Source organism: Hyperolius riggenbachi, chromosome 5, assembly GCF_040937935.1.
Source record: "Hyperolius riggenbachi isolate aHypRig1 chromosome 5, aHypRig1.pri, whole genome shotgun sequence".
NCBI lineage: Eukaryota > Metazoa > Chordata > Amphibia > Anura > Hyperoliidae > Hyperolius > Hyperolius riggenbachi.
The window spans coordinates 92135501-92159216 of NC_090650.1; the positions used below are offsets into that span (position 1 = coordinate 92135501).

Sequence of the window (23716 nt, forward strand, 5' to 3'; positions counted from 1 at the left end):
AACTCTAGGCAAATTAAAGTGGAACTAAAAAAAAAAGGTTTCACTTACCTGGGGCTTCTGCCAGCCCTCTGTAGCCAACCCGTGCCTGCGCCGTCCTGGACCAATACTGGAAGCATAGGCTCTACTAGAGCATAGGAAAACTGTTAAATAACTGGCATATTAATGTCTTATCATGCTGTGATCCGGAGAAACTCGCAGAGGATTTCATCAGAGGGGAAGTCATGTGTGCACAGGAAATCATCTCCCCAAAGATTACTATGTTATGTGAGGTAATCGTTAAAGTAATTAGCTGCTTGCAATGTATTTCATATTGCACTGATAATGCCAGACTGCCGGATAGAAGAGGTTCTTTTGTAACATTTGTAGAATAGAGAATTATGTGGTATAAAATACAACCTAACATAATCATTAGGATGTGCACTGATCAGGCAAACATTACAACTATCTGCCTAATGGCATAGCTTGGGTATTTGATACCCAGTGCTGATTATACAGACATCCCGTCCCCCAATCATTTTTTTTTCAGGGGGATTTGAGGGGAGTGGCATGCTAAGTGCATTGTGGCAAATTTTGGGGGGAAAGAAGAGCGTAGAGTGCAAAGCAGCAAAAAAATGGGTGTAGCCATGACAGAATGTGGGTGGGGCTAACTGTAATGTAACAGTGTAATTTAAAGGAAAGCCTAAATGAAAAAAAAAACCAGATACTCACCTGTGGATAGGGAAGGTTCTGGATCCTATAGAGCCTTCCCGTTCCTCCCATTGTCCCGCTGTTCCTGCACTGGCTCTCCCTTTAGTAGTCTCCGACTGATCTGTCAAAGACTGCTCTCTTCCCCGTGGGTCGGCTTCGGAAGCCTTCAGGAGCACTCGGGCTCCCAAAGACGGGCCGCTCTGTACTGCACATGCATGAGCACACTGTCTCGTGCACTCGCACATGCTTAGTACAAAGCCACCTGTCTTCGTGAGTGAGGGCTCCTGAAGGCTGTGGAAGCCTCTCGCGGCAGGAGATTTGAAGAGAGGACCCTGCGGGGGAACAAGAGGATGAGGAGAGGAATGGGAAGGCTCTATTGGACCCAGAGCCTTCCCTCTTCTTAGCTGAGTATCTGTTCTTTTGTTTTATTTAGGTTGCATATTCACTTTTAAGGCCAGTGGGCCAGAGTTTCCTCCCAAAACACAGTTATGGAAAGTGACCTTAAAGGTAATTGAACAACGTTTCCCCCCTCCTAAGCGGATAAAAGCATGGTGATGAGTGGCTGGAGGCTGAAGGGTGAGTGAATGAGTGCTGATAGGTGGACGGCTGGATGCTGATGTGCGACTGGCGGGCTGCTGATAGGTGAGCAAGTTGCTGCCCCTGCTCCCTTCCTCCTTTGCCATCCTCCAAGGTCACCTCAATCCTCCGACAGCCTGCACAGTAAATCTACCAGTTGGGGTGAGTTGGCACATACACATGTTGCGCAACCGTAGGTGTAGCTTTGTTAGATGGGTCCTGCTCTTTTCCAACTCTGGTGACACCCACAGCCTCCAGTGATACACATGAACCAGCAGTATAATGCTAAGCAATTTTATTGGATCCGGAGACCCAGTAATAAAGATAAAATTAACATTTTACCTTCTAGCAACATGTTATAACAGATAGGTCATAACATCTGAACTCACAGTTATGGCAATAATGGAATGCCAACAGTTGCTTGCAAAGGAATGCAATAGAGAATGACACCTCCAAAGTCTCTGGAAAGGGGTTCAGCCCAAAGAAGAACCAGAAAATTTCAGAGATGTCAAATCCCAAAAACCAAAGTAAATCATTAAGTGCACTTTAAATGACAAATGTACAAACGGTCTGTTAAGGTCAAACTCAGATAAACATTTAAGCAAATTTCCCTAAATATTGGCCAATGTTAATCTAAGTAGTATGCTGGTAGTTGGAGCTCATATACAAAACAGCATTTGTAATTCAGCAGGAGCTTCACTCAGAAGAGCAGCAGCAGGAAGATGATACAAGATGGATTATCAGATATATTTAATAGATCCTTTTCTGATAGGCCTAGACACATCAGAGCAGATTGTTAGACCAATATGACAGTTTTTGTCTCTAGTGCTAACTAGAAACTGCGTTGCATAAGACCATGGGAGGCTTGACCATGTGAAAGTCACACTCCAACAGGAATCAGGAATCACTCACTCAAAGCTGGCTCTGTGAACCTGCAGGGCTGCAGTACAGGCAGATGATAAGACATACCAATGAACTGGATTCACTATCAGCCTGTCAGTAGCTTTCTTACAGTTCCTTCAGATGAGGCAAAATGAAGCAGCCATGTGAAGTAGTCTATCAGAGTCTGTCACATTCCTCTTCTCCAGAAAGGATGAAGTCACAGGACACTTTGGAGGAAGAATTTCAGCTCAGTTCTGTGTGTGGAACACTGTGTATTCCCTCAGATCTCTCTCCAGTCTCCTCTAGTTCTCAGCTCTCTCTGCTGCAGGCTTCCACCCAGTTATCCTTGCTCCGGGCTCAATCAGTTTCTAGCAAATTCTAGTCCCTTCCTCTCAGAGCTAAGACTCAGACTTTCTTTCATTGGCTACAAAATCCCCACAGTATAAAAGCTGCTCTCTTATTGGTGAGAGGAATTTTCCACCTAGATGTAGGAGGGAAAGTGCAAACAGCAAACTATGAACTACTTCAGAGGTTAATTTCATAGAACTACAAATCCCAGCAATATTATTACACAGAGAATACACTTTGCACAGGTACTGAATAGCCATGCTGGCAAGATGGCTCACACAGTCCAGCCACGTGTGCTCTCATCACTAGGAGCATTCTGCAACTGCGCAGTACGATTAGACTTTAAGTCCAACACTATAATCCAAAGGGGCTGATCCTGTGCTGGATTTTATCTGGCAATAGCACACCCTGGGGCTGCCATTTTTCATGTGTCGTACTATGTCCAACATTGGACCTATGCTGGTAAAGGCCAGTGTTCTACATAGTACGACACAGGATTGTAGAGGGCTAAGATGTCCTGTGGTATCTGGCAACATGACGTTTGCATCAAATCCTCTGCAGTCAGGTAGTCAGGTGATGTGTAAACACGATTCATCCTATTAGACCACCTTCTTCCAGTGCTCCAATTCTGATACTTATGAATCCATCACAGGCTTTTTCAGAGGTGGACAGTATTCAACATGGTCACGTTGACTAGTGTGTGGCCTATATGTAGTAAGCTACAATGGATTATTTGTTCTGAAACCCTTTTCTTATGACTAGCATTATGTTTTTCAGCCTTTTGTGCTACAGTAGCTATTCCGTGGAATAAGACTAGATGGATTCGCTTTCACTCCCACATGCATCAAAGAGCCTTGGGCACCCATGACCCTGTCGCTAGTTCACAAGCTGTGCTTCCTCAGACCCAGAGACGTAACTAGAAGCGAGCAGAGCTGTAGGGGGCCCACAACTACTTCCCTTCCTCCAATACAGGGGACTATACTTCAGATCAGGTGTTTTTGTGGCTACACTTATTATGAGCATGAAGATCATGATCAGGGGCATACCCAGGATTTTCAAAGGGGGTATTCCTGAAAGGTCTCCCTCAGCCACACACAATAAAGTATAATAATATGGTAGGACATCATGCTGGGTACACATAATGCAATTTCCCATCCGAAAGACAGGATCTGACAATTATTTCCTAATTTTCCGATCTTCTCCCAATCGACAACGGGATCGATCAGGAGCAGATTGGATACAGATAATAATGAGGACAGCTGACATTGCACAGGGCAGTGCTCATACCTGATTCTGTGAAGTTTCCTAGAGCTGCTCCATGCTCTGTACACACGCTGCTGTTCCATACAAAGTCAACTGTAGCAGGTAAAGAAAGGGGGCGGTGCTGTGAGCTGCAGGATACCGGCAGATATTCTGGTGTCTCAACTTATGCCTGTCCCCAGACACTGCACCAGCTCAGGTCTGAGGGGGATTCTGGGCAGCTGTAATCCCCCTCTGCGTTTGCCTATGATGATGGCCACACTTGTTTTATGCCACTTGTGAGATGGGCCCCAAGGCTGTGAAGGGCACCAAGGGGAGGCAAGGGAAGGGGTGTGAACATTGGGTGGGCCCCTTCAAAGTTTTGCTGGGGGGCCCCATGATTTGAAGTTACGCTACTGCCCAGAACACTATTAGCAGGTACTAACCTCTGCATACTGGAAACAATCCAGAAGACCTTTTATTCTGTTGATTCTCTGACCCCATCATTTGGCCATCACAATATGACCCAGAGGTACAGACTAACCAGCAAGCTCATGGTGAACCAGAACTCATTGGAGTGTGTAAGGGGCTACAATGGTCCAAAAAGCCCCCTTACTAAAATGCATGGAAAAGAAAAGTTTGCTTTCTTAAAACAGAAAGTATTTGCGATAATTCAGGTTGGAGTGAGCTCCGAGATGTCTCCCACGATGAAGCACTGCTGAATATATGCAAATTAACCATTGTCGTCCTTAGAAGCTAAACACACCTGCAGATCCGCTGAAATGCAGTGATGTGTCAGCTTGTATTTAGTACAGAGCCATAATAAATAAAACAATATGACCCTTGTCAGAGTTCCTCAGATCCTTATGAATTTTTATTTTTCTTGCTTCCAGTGTTTTACCTTAAAGGGAACCTAAACTAAAAAAAAAACCCATGAGTTTTACTTACCTGGGGCATCTACCAGCCCCCTGCAGCCATCCTGTGCCCTCGCAGTCACTCATGGCTCCTCCGGTCCCCCGCTGCCAGCTAGTTTCGTTTTTGCCGACTGGGAATTGTCTGGCCGCCATGGGTACCTTTTTACACATTCCCGCTGGTGCAAAAAGCTATCGCGGACATTAACAAGTACATTTTTATGCATTACGGGTGCATGACACCTGTAACATGTAAAAATGTACTTGTTAATGTCCGCGATAGCTTTCTGTACCAGCGAGAATGCGTAAAAAGGTACGCATGGCGGCTAGACGACTCCCAGTCGGCAAAAACGAAACTAGCTGGCAGCGGGGGACCAGAGGAGCCATGAGAGACTGCGAGGGCACAGGATAGCTGCCTGGGGCTGGTAGATGCCCCAGGTAAGTGAAACTCATGTTTTTTTTTTTAGTTTAGGTTCCCTTTAAAAAACGGAGTACTCACTTGCTGCCTCATGTATCCAACCCCTCGTCAATTTATTAACCTGACCTTTCAGTGGTTTTAGAGCTTTGGTTGATTGGTGTATAATTTGCAGGTTTGTTGTTTTTCTCAGTGATAGCTGAAACCCAGCATGATGTTCCAGAAGCTTGTTGGAGAAGCAAAAAGGCTGCTGCAAGACCCAAGGCCACCAGGGAGACAAATCCAACTTGCTGACACCCCAGAGAATGGATCCCTGTGGACACGAAGGGAAGACTATTGCTGTGATATCTATTCCTGACATGCTAAAGCTGAACTCTGTGGGCAGAGATTACAAAATAGACTATTAAACCTTTTGTTACACACAGTAGGACTAATTCACTGGTGTTCTCTGAGCTGAGGAATATCGCACATCACTGGAGAATATAAGTTACGCTACAGACCGAACCCACATTTAATTGTCTGTTTAAAGTCAGCAAAAGTTTTGCAAAAACTGAAAAGTTCCGCTAAAAGAGAAATGCATTAAATTACTGAGAGGAAGTGAAACCTCTTCCTAAAGAGCTCCAAAGAAGGTCTTAAAGAGGAACACCAGTGAAAATAATGTAAAATAGTGCTTCATTTTTACAATGATTATGTATAAATGATTTAGTGTTTGCCCATTGTAAAAGCTTTCCTCTCCCTGATTTACATTCTGACATTTATCACAAGGTGACATTTTTACTGCTGGCAGGTGATGTCAAAGGAAGAAGCTGCTGCTTACTTTTTTGGCAGTTGGAAACAGCTGTGAACAGCGATTTCCCACAATGCAATGAGGTTCACAGACAAGAACCTGCCAGGATCATGGTCCTCACAGTTTTCTGTGGGAGGGGTTTCACCACAATATCAGCCATACAGAGCCCCCTGATGATCCGTTTGTGAAAAGGAAAAGATTTCTCATGTAAAAGGGGGTATAAGCTAGGAAGGGTGCATAGTAATTTAGTTATCGAATCCAATGGTCTTCATCTGTTGTTATGCTCCCCCTCAGCCCTCACGTAAATCAAAAATCACTTAGACAGTCATATGACTGCCGGGGCCTGGATTTAACCCAAGGCCACATAGGTCATGGCCTAGGGCACCACAGGACAAAGGGCGGGTGGGCAGCAGGCTATACTAGGGGAAAGGGTCACCTGGCTACCTATACTGGAGGGAGGACAGTCATCAGGCTATCCATATGGAAGGGATTGATGGTCATCCGGCTTCTTATACTAGTAGGGGGGAGGGGTCATCAGGATAACTAGAACTAGAGGGAAGGGTCAACAGGCTGCCTATACTGGAGGGGAGGGAGGGTCATCTGGCTATCTATACTCAAGGGGGACGGCTGCTGACAGTGGCCTTGGGGGGTAAAGAGTACAAATCCGGTCTTGATGACCGCCTAGCCTGTGAAGTAAGTATATAACTAGGTAAAGATGTGAGCCTGGTGTTCAGGCCAATACTAGCCAAAGCAGTACTTTTTGGTTAGTTTTGATTCCCTTCTGATTGTACTTTTATATTGACAATTAAATAGTCACAGCGAGTCCAGATGAGCTAGTTTCTCACTTTTCTCTGCCAAACAGGACATTAGTATACAGCATATTTTTGCTAAATTAGTTGATATTTTTATATACGAAATGCTACCAAGCACAGAAAATCTGCCATGCAATTACATTTTGAACAAAACAGAAAATTATAAGCAGTTTCCATAGTAACCCGATTTACCTGGCCAATTACAAATAGTACAGAACACCGTAAAACTGTATCTTAAAGGAATAAACCCGTTTTGGTGGAGATGTTATTGCTTTTTCTTCTGTCCCTATCTTTAAGCAAAAATCCCTTCAATTGTCCCATCTTTTCACTATACTCAGGTTTGTGAGAATGTTCTACCTTACAAGTTTACTATCACACTTATCAACTTTTCACTTAAAATAGGATTACACTAAAAATAAAATGTGTGCGCTCGCGAATGCATAAACTTAGTAAATAATGAATATAAAACGCCACGAGACTGCTTTGATGTAATTTCAATGCATATTTACACCTCACTGAAGCTAACTGATATCATTGCTGGCTGCAGGACAAATTATCAGATTGACTCCTAATTAAGTATTTCATGAGCAAATAAAGGAAAGAAAGTTATCTGCTTCTTCCTGGATACAGCAGAAACTTTCCTACCTTGTTTACACAGTTTATTACACTTCCAAAACCTGATAATGTTGGTCAGCAAAGGCAAGTTTATCAATAAGCAGCTAATGAGGTAACAAGCTTGAGTTTTAACCATTCCAGTACCTAGAGGCGCAGTGCGTTACCATGTTTTGCTGCAGGTAAATGCTACACCAAGGAAAGTCTATGGGGCAGTTCATACCTGGCACGGGGGCCATGCAATACGACGGATGTGCCCGATTTGCCATGAAAGCAACATGCGCAGCAACATGCAATGACCAGAAGTAATGTAAGTCTGTGTCTGTGGCGATTCAACTTTTTTTATGTTTTTCGCTGTTCGCGTTACAGAGCGCATGCGCAGAAGTGTATTTTTTCAATAGACTTCCACGCAATTCAACTTTCGGCCACAGGAAGTGAGCCCAAGAAAGAGCCTCACTTGTATTTTGGCTTGCAGTCAGAAGGGAGATTACCGTGCATTGCCGTGGTAATCTCCAAAGGCTATTTTTAGCATTGCGGTGCAATGCAATCATCGCACCGCAGTGCTCCTATGCCGCCGGTTGCCAGTCTGAAACCGGCCTGAAGAATAGTCAGATGGTTTTAGCTGTTCATTTGTTGTGTTTAAGTGTTCCCCAACCCTGTCCTAAAGGCCCACCAACAGTGCATGTTTTGTGGAAATCCACACAGGTAATTCATCAGCTCTGCTGAGACACTAATTACCTCACCTGTGCATGTTTGTGGTTTTCTGCAAAACATGTACTGTTGGTGGGCCTTGAGGACAGGGTTGGGGAACTCTGCTTTAGACCATAGATGAAATTTGAGTATAATTCCACTTTAACAGACTGCAAACAAAATAAAATTCAACCAAAAATACTTTTGAACTGTCGGCTGCACAAGTCACAATTTTTCAACTTTAGAAATGAATCTGTATAAAAACTGTGGCGTGTTGTATGTGTGTAATTGAGGTCCTGGTACAACTGATCTGCACAGGTTCTTTATTCCCCTTCCTCAAGGAAAGAATAAGCCTCAGCAGAGAATAACAGCTTGAATTTACTGAAGATGCAGAAAGCCACACAGGAATGACTGCACAAAACCAGACACAGATGCTGTTGAACCACCGCAAGGCAAATAAAAAGGCTTCACTGAAGCAACTCAACAGGTTCATTTGGTGCAGGAGTTGATACCTACAACACTTTGCTGCAAAGCTTTCTCTCACATTGGCCTTAATTCAATTAATTCCTGACTTTTCTCATAGGAAATGTATTCACAACTTATTAAAGTAGTTTTTCGTCTCTTCTTCCCCCACAATTAAATCGGATCAGAGTTGAAAAACTAACTATAACAAGTAACTTGTCTATATATCTTATCTGAAGTTTAGATAGTTTACGTAGCAAATTCAGCTGCAAACAGCTTCAAAAGTATATGATTATTTCTCCCTGTGATACAATGAGAGCAGCCATGTTCTGCTTGCGATCATTACACACATGCAAGCTGCTCTGCATCTCCAGCCCTCAGCCTGTGAAAACATCAGTCCCTCTAAATCAATTCTCCACTTTGTCAGAGCTCCCATTCCTCTCAAAAAGGGTATCTCGTTATGCTACAGGGAATTACTCAGGTCTTCTGAACCTCTACTTATGAAATATATTAGTTACTGGTCACATAAGTTGAAAGTTAATATCTCATTGGAACAAATCCATTGTGCTTCGACAATGCTACTTAGATACTCCCGCTGTACCACCCACTGGGAAACATTCCAAAAAATGTTATTGCATTGGTATCTAACTCCATCACGTCTGTCAAAATTCAAAAAAGACCTCACCCCCGATTGCTAGAGAAACTGTGGCTCCCTAGGATCCCTATCTCATATATTCTGGTACTGCAAATCCATTAATGCGCTCTGGAAAGAAATTAGCCGATACATTGCTACTCATATTTGGGCGCCATTTAAATTAACCCCACAGCTTGCAATTCTCCATGAAAGCTTAGATCATATACCCTCCCCACACCGTCTGGAGATTTCCCAGATCATATGTGCCACTCGCCACCAGATTATATCTAACTGGAATTCCACTCATCCTCCCTTATTCTCACATACTCTTGCTTTTGCTAATGCAAATATTAACATGGAGAAAAAACGTTGCTTTCTTTTTGGTGACCAAAATAAACTTAATTAAATGCTAGCTCTCATGTTTCTTTTGACTTCTTACATTTGGATACTAACGAAAAATTCTAGTTATCTAAATTTCCTAAGTTTATGTTGTCTTTTCTATTAGACTTCTGTTTATATTGCATGTTACAATACTCCTGCATACGCGCAGGACTATGGTTTACTGTTTTTGTATAAGCCAATTGTTAACATCATATACCCAATGACTGTATTGCTTTTATATTATTGGCAATAAAAATTCATTGTTTAAAAAAAAAGAAAAGAAAACATCACCCCCCTCTCCACCTCCCTCCTCCCCTCTGCCTCTGAAATCTCTGGCTAGTAACACCTCCTCCTGCCCAGACTGAGCTCCCATAAGCCCTTGCTACATGGGTCTCAGAGTGCCTAGGCACTGGGGGAGCTGTGGGCGAGGCTTGTTTAGTTTATAGGGAATTAGGGCATAAAACAAAAAAAAGTATTTGGCTTGAGGAATGCCCTATAAACTATATGAAAAGAACGCAATTATGCAATGAGTAAAAGTTTATCTTGGATCCACCACTTTAAGTTGTCCCAAATTAACTTGAAGAGGAATTATGCTGTATATATTCAATGAATAAATTGCTTATTTTTACAAAATTCATTTAGAAATTATTTTGTCAATGTTGGCTCATTGTAATCTTATCTAACCCTGATCTACATCAGAGATGTCAGCGTCTTTACTCCTGGCAAGGTGAGCCACTGAGGAATATTTGTTTTGTTTTTTTCCTGTGAGTGAGCAGGGACGTTACATGATCATTTAGAGTGCTCTGAGTAGTCTGCATGACCTCATGGCCTAGGCTAAACATCACTGGGACGGCAGGGTTGCATACCAATATACAGCAATATAGAGATATAGGAAGCATTTGGGATGAGGAAACCAGGATAATTAAGGTAAAAAATGGGTATCTTATTGCATTCTCCTGTATGTCATTATTCACTATTTTTTAATGTTATTTCACTTGCTATGTGCTGTAAAGAAATAAAAAACACACACACATACACACATAATTTTTTTTACCATATCAATCTGTAGAAACTCCTTCTAGTTTTCCACTAGTGGATTTTACCACAAGAAAAGGTCCAGTATAGCTGCATATTATAGTATATACTTAAAGCGGAATATAACCCTGCATTTCAACTTTGCTCTTAAACATTATATACAGCATATTATATGCAAAAAGCATTTTTTTTTTACTAGACCAGCATTGGAAGGGTTAAACACAGAGGTTTCAAGTTCCGTGGAGAGATATGCAGAAGTTCAGATAGATACATTCTATTTAGTTAGATGTATCTATTGATAAACAGTTACACACTCTTTGGCTGTCCTCCAACTCCTTCTCAGTGAGAGAGATGAGTCACATGCCACACTTAGATACATTTATGTAAACAAAATGTATCTATTTCAGGTTCGGATGCGTCTGCAGAAATCTCCAGGAACTTTAAAGCCCTGTGTAACCCTTCCAATGCTGGTCTAGTAAAAAAAAAATGCTGGTTGCATATAATATACTGTAAATAATGTTTTAGAGCAAAGTTGAAATGCAGGGTTATATTCCGCTTTAACTAGGGGGAATTTCAAACCCAATATCCCTAAAAAATAAAAAGAACAAAAACACCCTATCATTTCCTTTTCGGTCCCATTCACAGTGGGAGGTTGCATTTTAATGTGACGCTAATGTTGCAACACGTCTGCGTTTAGAGGTAATGTACTGCAAGCAGTGAGTTACAATAATGCAAGGTTTTTCAATGCGACGTTAACACCGCACTGTGAACATCCGATAGGATTATCATTGCAACGTAGTAAGCTGCACTATAAGACTTAATAATGCAGCACTGCAACGTGACTCTGTGAATGCGACCTCAAACTGATTTCCACAATTAGCAAACACAACTGCTGCATCACTGCCATAAGCTAGATTTGCTGTATCTATAAAACTGCTTAAAGAGGGATTGTCGCGAAAATCTTCAAATTTAAAACACATACAAATAAGAAGTACATTTCTCCCAGAGTAAAATGAGCCATACATTACTTTTCTCCCATGTTGCTGTCACTTACAGTAGGTAGTAGAAATCTGACGTTACCGACAGGTTTTGGGCTAGTCCATCTCTTCATGGGGGATTCTAAGCATGGCCTTTATCTATATATATAAAATCGGATGTATGTATGTATGTACTGTATGTATGTATGTATGTATGTGTGTATGTGCCGCGATCACGCGAAAACGGCTTGACCGATTTGAACGAAACTTGGTATACAGATCCCTTACTACCTGGGATGATATGTTCTGGGGGTCTCGCGGCCCCCCTGCACACGTGGGCGGAGCTACAAACAGCGAATCAGATTTCACCCATTCAAGTCAATGGAAAAAATGTAAAAGGCTGCCATTCTGCCAGTAATCAAGCCAGAGTCCCCACACTTGGCACAGTTGGTCACTTGGTGACCGAGGTTACAAATCTAGGAAAAGTGGGCGGAGCATAAAACAGCCAATCAAATTTCAGCAGTTCATTTTCAATGGGAAAATGTAAACTGCAACCATTCTTACACTGTTAATCGCAGGGTTCTCAAACTTGCCACAGTTGGTCACTGGGTGAATGCGATTAAGATTCAAGAAAGTGGGTGGAGCCTAAAAAAGCCAATCAAAATTCACCTATTGATTTTCAAGGGGAATATTTAAACTGCTGTCATTCTTACACTGTTAATGGCAGAGGCTTCAAACTTCCTACAGTGTGTCTTTGGGTAACTGGGGTCCAAATTCACTAAAGGGGCGGGGCCACAAACAGCCAATCAGATTTCCTTGGTGGATAAACTGCTTCCATTCACACATTTTTGATGCCAGGAACCTGAAAGCTCACAAACTTGGTCATTGAGTGAATGTGTGTCCAGGTTACAAAAAGTGGGCGGAGCCAAAAACAAATTTGACTAGGAAAATATAAACTGTAGGCATTCTTACATAGCAAAGAAATGAACAGCGCTACTTAAAAACAGATGAGTGCTTACCTGCAAAAAAGTGCACACCCCACTCATGGGATTCAAATACACAATGAGCATACACATGACCTGTCTACCACTTGGAGGATGTTAGTTTCACTAACAATTTGCAATTTGCTAGGTACTTGTCCCTCCCACTGTCGAAGAAGTCTTTCCTCCATGGGAGGGGACCTAACACTAACTAAATTCTACCTATGCATATGCATAGCCTGGGGGGCTCAGCCCATTCAGAGGCGGCCTGGTGATGCGCTGATCCCACTTTTTTTGCGCAATTCTCAATTTTACTGGTAGCGTGCCCAGGCTATGCATATGCATAGGTAAAATTTAGTTAGTGTTAGGTCCCCTCCCATGGAGGAAAGACTTCTTCGACAGTGGGAGGGACAAGTACCTAACAAATTGCAAATTGTTAGTGAAACTAACATCCTCCAAGTGGTAGACAGGTCATGTGTATGCTCATTGTGTATTTGAATCCCATGAGTGGGGTGTGCACTTTTTTGCAGGTAAGCACTCATCTGTTTTTAAGTAGCGCTGTTCATTTCTTTGCTATGTTTGATTGATTTATTTCTGGTCAGCTGCTCCCACTTAATAGTTTTCCTTTGGTGTATATGCAGAGCCTCTGTTTGGGTTCAAGGTGCGTTTGCAGTTTCTGGGGGGGCTCAGCGCATCTCTGAGCTGGGGCCATTCAGATGCGGCCTGGTGATGCGCTGATCCCACTTTTTTTGCGCAATTCTCAATTTTACTGGTAGCGCGCCCAGGCTATGCATATGCATAGGTAGAATTTAGTTAGTGTTAGGTCCCCTCCCATGGAGGAAAGACTTCTTCGACAGTGGGAGGGACAAGTACCTAACAAATTGCAAATTGTTAGTGAAACTAACATCCTCCAAGTGGTAGACAGGTCATGTGTATGCTCATTGTGTATTTGAATCCCATGAGTGGGGTGTGCACTTTTTTGCAGGTAAGCACTCATCTGTTTTTAAGTAGCGCTGTTCATTTCTTTGCTATGTTTGATTGATTTATTTCTGGTCAGCTGCTCCCACTTAATAGTTTTCCTTTGGTGTATATGCAGAGCCTCTGTTTGGGTTCAAGGTGCTTTTGCAGTTTCTGGGGGGGCTCAGCGCATCTCTGAGCTGGGGCCATTCAGAGGCGGCCTGGTGATGCGCTGATCCCACTTTTTTTGTAGGCATTCTTACACCGTTAATGCCAGGGTTCTCAAACTTTGCACAGTTGGTCACTGGGTGAATGAGATTAAGAATTTGGAAGGTAGGTGGAGCCTACAACAGCCAATAGAAATTCACCTTTCGATTTTCAAAGGGAATATTTACGCTGCTACCATTCTTATACTGTTAATAGCAGATGCCTCAAACCTGGTACAGTCGGTCACTGGGTGATTAGGGTTCAAATTCAGAAAGGGGGCAGAGCCACAAACAGCCAATCAGATTTGTTTATTTTTCAATGGGAATATACAAAGTATTGATACCAAGGACCCCAAAGCTGATAAACTTGATAGAGTGACTGTATGTCAAGGTTAGAAAAATTGTGCGGCGCCAACAACTTAATTTTTTAAATGGCAGGGTTCCCAAACTTGACACAACTGGCCACTGGGTGACTGGGATTAATATTCAGAAATGTGGGTGGAGCCTAAAAACAGCCAATCAAAATGTACCTATTGATTTTCAAGGGGGAACATTTACATTACATTTTACTCCGTCTAATCTGGGCTGCGTGTGTGTTCCAATACACCAAGCGTCACATGCTAATCATGTGACGCTTGGTGTAATGGAGCGCACACGCAGCCCAGATTAGACGGAGAGGACAGTGTGCTTCTGAGCCGAAAGCTATGCGCCAGCCAGAAGTGAAGAGGGAAGAAATATGTTCAGGTCAAGGGTCAAGCAAGTCGCCGGGACACCGGCATGAATAGTGCACGAACAGCGGCAGACGGAGGGGGCAGGAGGTGGTCACAGTATGTACTTTTGACCCCCCACACACTGGAGTTATCTGTTTATTCAGCTGTGGTATCCTTTAATGGCAGAGGTCTCAAACCTGATACAGTCAGTTATTGGGTGACTGGGGTCCAAATTCACTAAAGTGGGTGGAGCCACAAACAGCCAATCAGATTTTTTAAATTGATTTCAGCCATTCTGTTATTGGCAGGGTTCTCAAACTTGACACAGTTTGCCACTGGGTGACTGGGACTAATATTCAGGAAAGTGGGTGTAGCCTACAACAGCCAATCAAAATTCACCTTTTGATTTTCAAGGGGAATAATTACATTGCTGCTATTCATATACTCTTAATGGCAGAGGCCTCAAATCTGGTACAGTCAGTCACTGGGAGACTGGGGTTTAAATTCTGAAAAGGGAGTGGGCCAAAAACAGCCAATCAGATTTGTTGAATTTCAATGGTAACAAGCAACTTAGTGATGCCAAAGACCACAAAGCTCATAAACTTGGTCAGTGAGTGACTGTATGTCAAGGTTAGTGGGCAGAGCCAAAAACAACTTTTTACATGGGAAAATATAAATTGCAGCTATTCTTACACTGTTAATGGCAGGGATCTCAAACTTGACGCAGTTGGTCACTGGGGGACTAGGATTAATATACGGAAAAGTAGGTGGAGCCTACAAGAGCCAATCAAAATTCACCTATTGATTTTCAAGGGGAATATTGAAACTGCTGTCATTCTTACACTGTTAATGGCAGAGGCCTCAAACCTGCTACAGTCGATCATCAAGTGACTGTGGTTCAAATTCACTAAAGGGGAGGAGCCACAAAAATCCAATCAGATTTGCTTTTTTTTGGATAAACTGCTTCCATTCACACAATTTTGATGCCTGGAACCCAAAAGCTCACAAACTTGGTCGACTGTGTGTCAAGGTTACAAAAAAGTAGGTGGAGTCAAAAACAGATTTTCTGGGAAATTGTAAACTGCAGCCCTTCTTCACTGTTAATGGCAGGGTTCTCAAACTTTGCACAATTGGTTACTGGGTGACTGGGATTAAGATTCATAAAAGTTGGTGGAGCCTAAAAAGCCAATCAAAATCACCTGTTGATTTTCAAGGGGAATATTAAAATTTCTGCCATTCTTGCACTGTTAATGGCACAAGCCTCAAACCTGGTACAGTTAGTCATTGGGGTTCAATTTCAGAAAAGGGGACAGAGCCACAAACAGTTTCATTTCTTGGAAAATACAAATTATTGATGCCAAGGACCCCAAAGCTCATAAACTTGGTCATTGAGTGACTGTATGTCCAGGTGACAAAAAGAATGCAGAGCCAAAACCACATTTCACTGGGAAAATGTAGACTGCAGGCCTTCTTACACTGTTAATGGCAGGGTTCCCAAGCTTTTCCCAGATGGTCACTGGGTGACTGAGATTAATATTTAGGGAGGGGGTGGAGCATATAATAGCCAATCAAAATTCACCTGTAGATTTTCTGGGGGAATATTTAAATTGCTGCCATTTTTACACTGGTAATAGCAGATGCCTCAAACCTGCTACAGTTGGTCATTGGGTGACTGGGGTTCAAATGCTGGAGAGGAGCAGAGCCACAAGCAGCCAATCTGATTTGTTTAATTTCTATGGGAATATATAAATTATTGATGATAAAGACCCCAAAGCTCACAAACTTGGTCATTGAGTGTTTGTGCGTTAGGGTTAGAAGAAGTGGGCGGAACCAACACCTGTCAAATACATACCCGGGCAATGCCGGGTCATCAGTGGGTGGAGACAAATACAAATTTCACTGGGAAAATGTAAACTGCAGCCATTCCTACACTGTTAATCGGAGGGTTCTTAAACTTTGCACTGTTGCTCACTCAGTGAATGGGATTAATATTCAGAAAAGTGGGTGGAGCCTACAATAGTGTATAAAGCTTCACCTATTGCTTTTCAAGTGGAATATTTAATTGCTACCATTCTTGCACTGTTAATGGCACAGGCCTCAAACCTGGTACAGTTGGTCATTGGGTGACTGGGGTTCAAATTCAGAAAAGGGGGTGGAGCCACAAACAACCCATCAGATTTTTTCATTTCAATACAAATTATTGATGCCAAAGACCACAAAGCTCACAAACTTGGTCATTGATTAATTGTTAGGGTTAGAAAAAGTGGGTGGAGCCGACACCAGCCAAATATATTCCCGGGCAACGCCGGGCAATCAGCTAGTTCTTTATAAAGACATTTCCTGAAAATGAGTTATACAAAGATGCTGGCCAACCTTCCTGCTCGCTACACACTATTTTGGCAGTTGGACGGAGCAACTGCCATTCACTAAGTGCTTTTAAAAGTAAAGAAAACCCTGAGAACCCCCCTATGAGAAGATGGGCTAGTCCAAAATATGTCGGTAATGTCAGATTTCTACTACTTACTGTAAGTGACAGCAACATAGGAGAAAAGTAATGTATGGCTCATTTTACTCTGGGAGAAATGTACTTCTTATTTGTATGTGTTTTAAATTTTAACCCTTCATTTAGACATGGTGATGTGTTCCATACTGCTGCCATAGATCTGTGCCCTATCTTCTCTGCTGGCCATATGTTTCTGGGAGCGGGCATAGTCAAGGTGTCACTCACCATCTCTCTTATTGGGGATATGGGAGGGGGCAAGGCTGCCGCTCACCCCTTACTATTGGCATGAACAAAGGCTGGTCAGAGCCAGTAGAGAGGGGTGAGGCTCCAGAAAGGACAAGGAGAAAGTTATCATTGAAGGATCACTATTCTGGAAAATTGTAAAATTTAAAATCCATGTTTATTATACATAAAATATCTACATTTGTCCAAGAGGAAAATGCACTATAAATTACATTTTTTACCTATGTGGCTGTCATTTCAGGCAGCTAGTAAATATATGGCAAATTCTGGACTAATCCATCTCTTCATGGGGGATTCTCAGGGCTTTCTTTATTTTCGAAAAGCACTTACTAAACATCAGTTGCTCAGTCCCACTGCCAGAAAAGTGTACAGAGAACAGGGAGGCTGGAGAACATCTTTCTATGAGGAACCGTTTCCGTACAGTGCCAGCATGGCTCCTGCAAGACTCGATGCCAACACAGCTGTTATTGAATCCCTCTAGCTGTGTCATGCATGGCTATAAGGACTCGGATGCCTGCTGTGAAAAATGCAGCATGCCCTCCAATTTTTGCAAATCGGACAGCAGCCTATTGATTTATGAATCACATGTCGAGAAATGCTTTAAATGTGCAGCAGTGGAAACGGACCCTAAAGGCTTTCCAGGAAATATAAAAAATAAAGGAAATACTAAGAATCCCCCATGAGAAGATAGACTGGACCAAAAACCTGTCAGAACTACTAGATTTTTATTGGCAACCGAAACCTCAGCAACAAAGTAGTATAATGCATGCATTCAAGAAAACCCCATACTGCGCCTGCGCAGGAGGCTCCCGGCAACGGGAGCGCGAACAAGGACTTGCGCAGCCAGGGCCATGCAGGTGCAGTGGCGATAACAAAACTTATCCACGGTGGGGGATCGAAAGATTGTTCTGTGACAGCGCAGGCACAGGAGGCTGGCAGAAGCCCCAGGTAAGTGAAACTCTTTTTTTTTTAAAGTAATTTCAGGTTTCCTTTAATGGCGGAGGCCTCAAACCTGGTACCGTCGGTCATTGGGTGACAGGGGTTCAAATTCAGAAAAAGGGGGCAGAGCTACAAACAGCCAATTAGATTTCTTTGCTTGATTTCAATGGAAACATTTATACTGCTTCCATTCTCACATTATTGATGCCGAGGACCCCAAAGCTCACAAACTTGGTTGTTGAGTCACTGTGTGTCAAGGTTAGAAAAAAAGGGCAGAGCCAACAACAACCACTTTTTTAAATGTGAAAATGTAAACTGCAGCCATTCTTACACTGTTAATGATAGGGTTCTTAAACATGGCAAAATTGGTCACCGGGTGACTAGAATTAATATTGAGGAAAGTGGGCGGAGCCTACAGAAGCCAATCAAAATTCACCTATTGATTTTCAAGGGGAGTATTTAATTGCTGCCATTCTTGCACTGTTAATGGCACAAGCCTCAAACCTGGTACAGTTGGTTATTGGGTGACTGGGGTTGAAATTCAGGAAATGAGGTGGAGCCAAAAACAGCCAATCAGATTTGTTTGATTGATAAACTGCTTCCATTTTCTCATCATTGATGCCAAGGCCTCCAAAGCTCACAAACTTGGTCGTTGAGTGACTATGTGTCAAGGTTAGAAAAAGGAGGCGGAGCCACCAAGAACCAAATTTTTAAAAGGGAAAATATAAACTGCAGCCATTCTTACACTGTTAATGGCAGGATTCTTAAACTTGGCACAGTTGGTCACTGGGTAACTGGGATTAATATTCAGAAAAGTGAGTGGAGCCTAAAACAACCAATCAAAATTCACCTATTGATTTTCAAGTGGAATATTTAAATTGCTGTCATTTGCAATTCTTACACAGTTAATGGCAAAGGCCTCAAACTGAAGGTCAAATTCGGAAAAGGGGGCAGAGCCACAAACAACCAATCTGATTTTCTTGCTTGATTTCAATGAGATAATTTAAACTGCTTCCATTCTTACATTATTGATGCCAAGGCCCACAAAGCTCACAAACTTGGTCACTGAGTGACTGTGTGTCAAGGTTAGAAAAAGAGGCCAGACCCAACAACAACCAAATAAATAAATACCTGAGCAATTTTGGGTGTTCAGCTTGTGAGTTATAAAAATTGATCTGAACTGTGGCTTTAACCACTTGCCGACCGCGCACTCATACCGCGCGTCGGCAAAGTGGCAGCTGCAGGACCAGCGGCGCAGTTCTGCGTCGCCGGCTGCAGGCTAATTAATCAGGAAGCAGCCGCTCGCACGAGCGGCTGCTTCCTGTCAATTCATGGCGGGGGGCTCTGTGAATAGCCTGCGGGCCGCCGATCGCGGCTCGCAGGCTAAATGTAAACACAAGCGGAAATAATCCGCTTTGTTTACATTGTACGGCGCTGCTGCGCAGCAGCGCCGTAAGGCAGATCGGCGATCCCCGGCCAATCAGCGGCCGGGGATCGCCGCTATGTGACAGGGGACAGCCTGTCACTGGCTGCACAGGACGGATAGCGTCCTGTGCAGCCCAGATTGCTAGAGGGCAAAGGTATGAGAGGGAGGGGGGGAATTTCGCCGCGGAGGGGGGCTTTGAGGTGCCCCCCCCCCCCCCCCGCAACACCCAGGCAAGGCAGGAGCGATCAGACCCCCCCAGCACATCATCCCCCTAGTGGGGAAAAAAAGGGGGGCGATCTGGTCGCTCTGCCTGCACCCTGATCTGTGCTGGGGGCTGCACAGCCCACCCAGCACAGATCAGCTAAAACAGCGCTGGTCCTTAAGGGGGGGTAAAGGGTGGGTCCTTAAGTGGTTAAGTCACAGATTTTTTTCAAAACTGCTCCGTAATGTCCAAGTATAGAGCAAGATTTCACCCTTTGGATTATGGTCTGTTTTTAATTACCCTTTTTTTTATAACCATGCAAAAACACATTCATGAAATGAATATATGCATTGTAGTATATGCAGTGATTCCAACTCAAACACATGCCTCACAAAACCAACACCATACACACATCACAAATCACATACATGTTAAGAAACCTGCACACATGCAACTGCACTCAAAAAACAAATTGGTGCTATAGTGGTAATGAATGCTCTATATAGTATGCCTCTACGATGGTAATAATTATCAAACTGTTCCTCTTCCCCTACTTCTTTCTGACACTGCAGATGTCCTTGTCAGGCCGTGATAGGTATAGAGTCAGTGGCATTGCAACAAAGCCATAGGCCCCAGTGCAATTTTACACTAAACTCCCCCTTTGAGCACTGTATGTATAATAATCAAATAATACAGGCTACCTCTGTGCATGAGAGGTGTAAAGGAATGTTTTTTTTTAATGATTTTCACTATTTAAAGCACATGTAGAGGTATTTATTACATAATCATTATTTATTATGATTTAGTATTTATATAGCGTGGATATCTTCTGCAGCGCTGTACATTGTATATTGTCTTGTTACTTAGCTGTCCCTCAGAGGGGCTGAAATATGTATGTTTTTGGGATGTGGGAGGAAACTTGAGTACCTGGAGGAAACCCACACAAACACAGGGAGAACAATCAAACTCCATGCAGATAGTGCCTTCACTGGGATTCGAACCAGGGACCCAGCACTGCAAGGCGAGAGTGCTAACCACTATGCCAATAAAAGCTAATGCAGCAATTGGAGAAAGGCTTAATATGGGCCCCTCAGATCCAGCAGCCCCGTGCAGTCTCAGCCTCTGCACCACCCTCTTGCTAAGCCACTGAATAGAGAGAGCTTAAAGGGACCCAATATAAAACTGGCACTGGGTCTCACAGACCCTTAGCTATGCCACTGTTAAGGATTCCACATCTCTGTATATACCCAAGTCTGAGCATTGCGATCGCACGCTGTAAATGCAGTTTCTATATAATACCGAAACCCACTAAGTTCATAAACACAACTGCTCTGATTCTGCCACAAGCATCAATTAAACAACAGGACATGCAAGAAAATTCAGTCTGCAGGCCAAACTCTGCCTTATTATTCAATCTTGTTTTGAATGAACACTTGTGTTGCTAAACCCAGTAATTCAACCGGAGTACATATGATATTATTTTAATAAAGTACACACACCAAATATAGCTATCTGGAAGCCAAAAACACCTGCAGCCTTCTCAGTTCTCAGCACCTAGTTATTTTATTTGTACAAGATAATAACAGAAATTATATGTTCGGGGGAAAGTGTTCCACCTGTTTCCTACCTACCAGTCCCTTTGTGACACCCCAGTGGAAGATTTAATTATATGTGATCACATATCACTTACTGCTGCCTTCCTTTGACCTGAACAATGATTTGTTTTTCTCTGAACCAATGACCCGCAGCACCATGTCAGTGAATGGCAAACAGTTATTAATCATTTTGCACCTCCGCCATGAATGTAGTAAGACATAGGCAGTCTGCAGCCCCTCGACTCCTTAGGGGCTAGTAGTCCCATATGGTGGCAGATCAGGTATGCTGCAGCTTACAGGTCTTTGGCAGTTGCACGGGTACAGACTTCCAACCTGTAGTCACATGCCAATAACTAAATGATACTTGGGAGATTTCAAAGTGGATATTAAATGAGGCTGTGTTAACACTTAGATTGCCAGCTATTAAAAAAAAACTACAAGCCAGTGCCAACTATGCTTGAATTGTGCTTATTAAAGGAAACCTGAAGTGAGAGGTATATGGAGGCTGCCATATTTATTTCCTTTTTAAGCAATACCAGTTGCCCGGCATCCTGCTGATCCTCTGCCTGTAATAAGTTTAGCCATAGACCCTGAACAAGCATGCAGCAGATCAGATGTTAGACATTTCTGTCAAATTTGACAAGATTAGCTGCATGCTTCTTTCTGGTGTGATTCAAAGACTACTGCAGCAAAATAGACCAGCAGGGCTGCCAGGCAACTGGTACTGTTTAAAGGGAAAAAAATATGCCAGCCTCCCTATACTTCTTGCTACATGTTCCCTTTAAACGAGAAAGAGCTTCTCGGTGCATGCGCGACCATGTACTGCCTGAGTTTCGCACCGCTATAGCAGCAATGTTATAGTCTGTGGTCCGGCCACAGGTAATTCGGGGATCCGGCGATTGCCAAACCTCAAATTATGTTAATTACTATTCCCCCTCCGAATTGTATCAACTCGGAGGGGGAACAGCAATTAATGTCGCCCGGAATTTCAGCGGCAGTAGGGTGAGCTGTCATTCAGCTCACCCAGCGCCAAAGTGACCAGGGGGTGAAAATTAATGTACACCCCTTTAATTGTCTTGCCTAAATACAGATGTACCAAAGTCCTTATTACTCAGTAAGGATATCACTAAGGTGCAAATAAATTTGAGAGGATTGAGAATTATGCTAATGATTATGAAAATCTATTGTAGAATGGAAAGCATGTGATTGGCCCATTTTCAAGCTGCCTAGATTTGCAGTAACATTTGCATAACTCTGCACCATCTTAGAATTATTTGTATATTTCAAGTCAAGTAGAAAGTTGGCACCAGGCCCGGCCCTAGACTTTTTGCCGCCTGAGGCAATCTTTAAAGAAATCGCCGCCTCCCCCTCCCCTCCCCCCCCAAGCTGTGGGTGTGGGGAGCCGCCCGAGCTGGAGGGGATAGCGGGCAGGTAGGGGATATTGGGCCTAGCGGCGGGGAGGGGGGTCGGACCCCCCCCTCCCTCGCCTGGGTCCCTCCCCCCCCCCCCTCCGCTCCCCTCCAGCTTTAAAAAGTTATGTCGCTGGCTGCAGCTATTGTAAGAGGCAACGGGCGGGGATCACTCACCTCTTCCTCGTTAAGCGTGCACTCCACTGACATCACGTCCTGCGGCGTAGGAGGAAGTGACGTCAGTGGAGCGCACGCTGGAACGAGGAAGAGGTGAGTGATCCCCGCCCGTTGCCTCTTACTAATAGCTGCAGCCAGCAACGTAACTTTTTACAGCTGGAGGGGAGCGGAGGACGGGGGACCCAGGCGAGGGAGGGGGGGGGGGGGTCCGACCCACCTCCCTGCCGCTAGGCTCAATACCCCCTTCCTGCCCGCTATCCCCTCCAGCTCGGGCGGCCCCCCACACCCACGGATGGGCGGGTGCCGCCCCCCCCAGAAGTGCCGCCTGAGGCAAAAGTTTCACCCCGCCTCATGGGCGGGCCGGCTCTGGTTGGAACTGAGCATAAACTTTGTACTAAACGCCTTTTAAACATCTGAGGTAAAGGAATATGGGGCAGCAAACACACCTAAAGATGTCCGAAGCAGGCGGAAGTAATTTTATACAAAAAAAAAACAAAAAACTCAGAACTATATAGATGTCTGCGACAGTCTAAGGGTTAAATCAGCATCACCCAAATTAATTATAGCTGTGTGACCTCATATCAATAATATACAGATTACAATAGACGAGAGATGGGATGATTATCACACAATTTGATTGGCTAGCTAGCAGCAACCCCCCTCCTTCCCCCCTCCCCCCCAACCCAAGCTAGGCACCCTCTGGAAAATTAGTAAGCAGATAAGTTGAATGTTCTGGCCAATACAAGTGGTGGCGTAGCTAAGGAGCTTTGGGCCCCAGGGCAAGTTTTACATGCCCTCCCCGCCCCCAGCACTCTATACATAACAATGTATATAGCATACCAAAACCTTTCGTGGACCGCCAAAGTGCAAGCAGGGGATGGGGAACCGTTTGGTGATGACTACCACTATTCTAAGCATCTA

General features: G+C 43.6%; 1 protein-coding gene and 1 long non-coding RNA gene across 5 annotated transcripts in view; one reads left to right on the top strand and one right to left on the bottom strand.

Annotated features, from left to right (window-relative positions):
• The window catches only part of HDAC9 (histone deacetylase 9), a 660228-nt gene that overhangs the window by 633703 nt on the left and 2809 nt on the right, over positions 1-23716 (bottom strand). The window contains exon 1 of one of the 4 annotated variants that reach the window (XM_068235992.1): positions 49-92. The exons of the other annotated variants lie outside the window; for them this stretch is intronic. The gene's annotated coding sequence lies outside the window, so the exon portion shown is untranslated. Of the gene's footprint in view, positions 1-48; positions 93-23716 lie in introns of those variants that run through there. 4 annotated transcript variants of the gene reach the window in all.
• On the top strand, positions 167-5482 carry LOC137519674 (uncharacterized). Its single transcript, XR_011021077.1, has 2 exons — positions 167-269; positions 5252-5482. It is a non-coding gene; the product is annotated as an uncharacterized lncRNA (long non-coding RNA).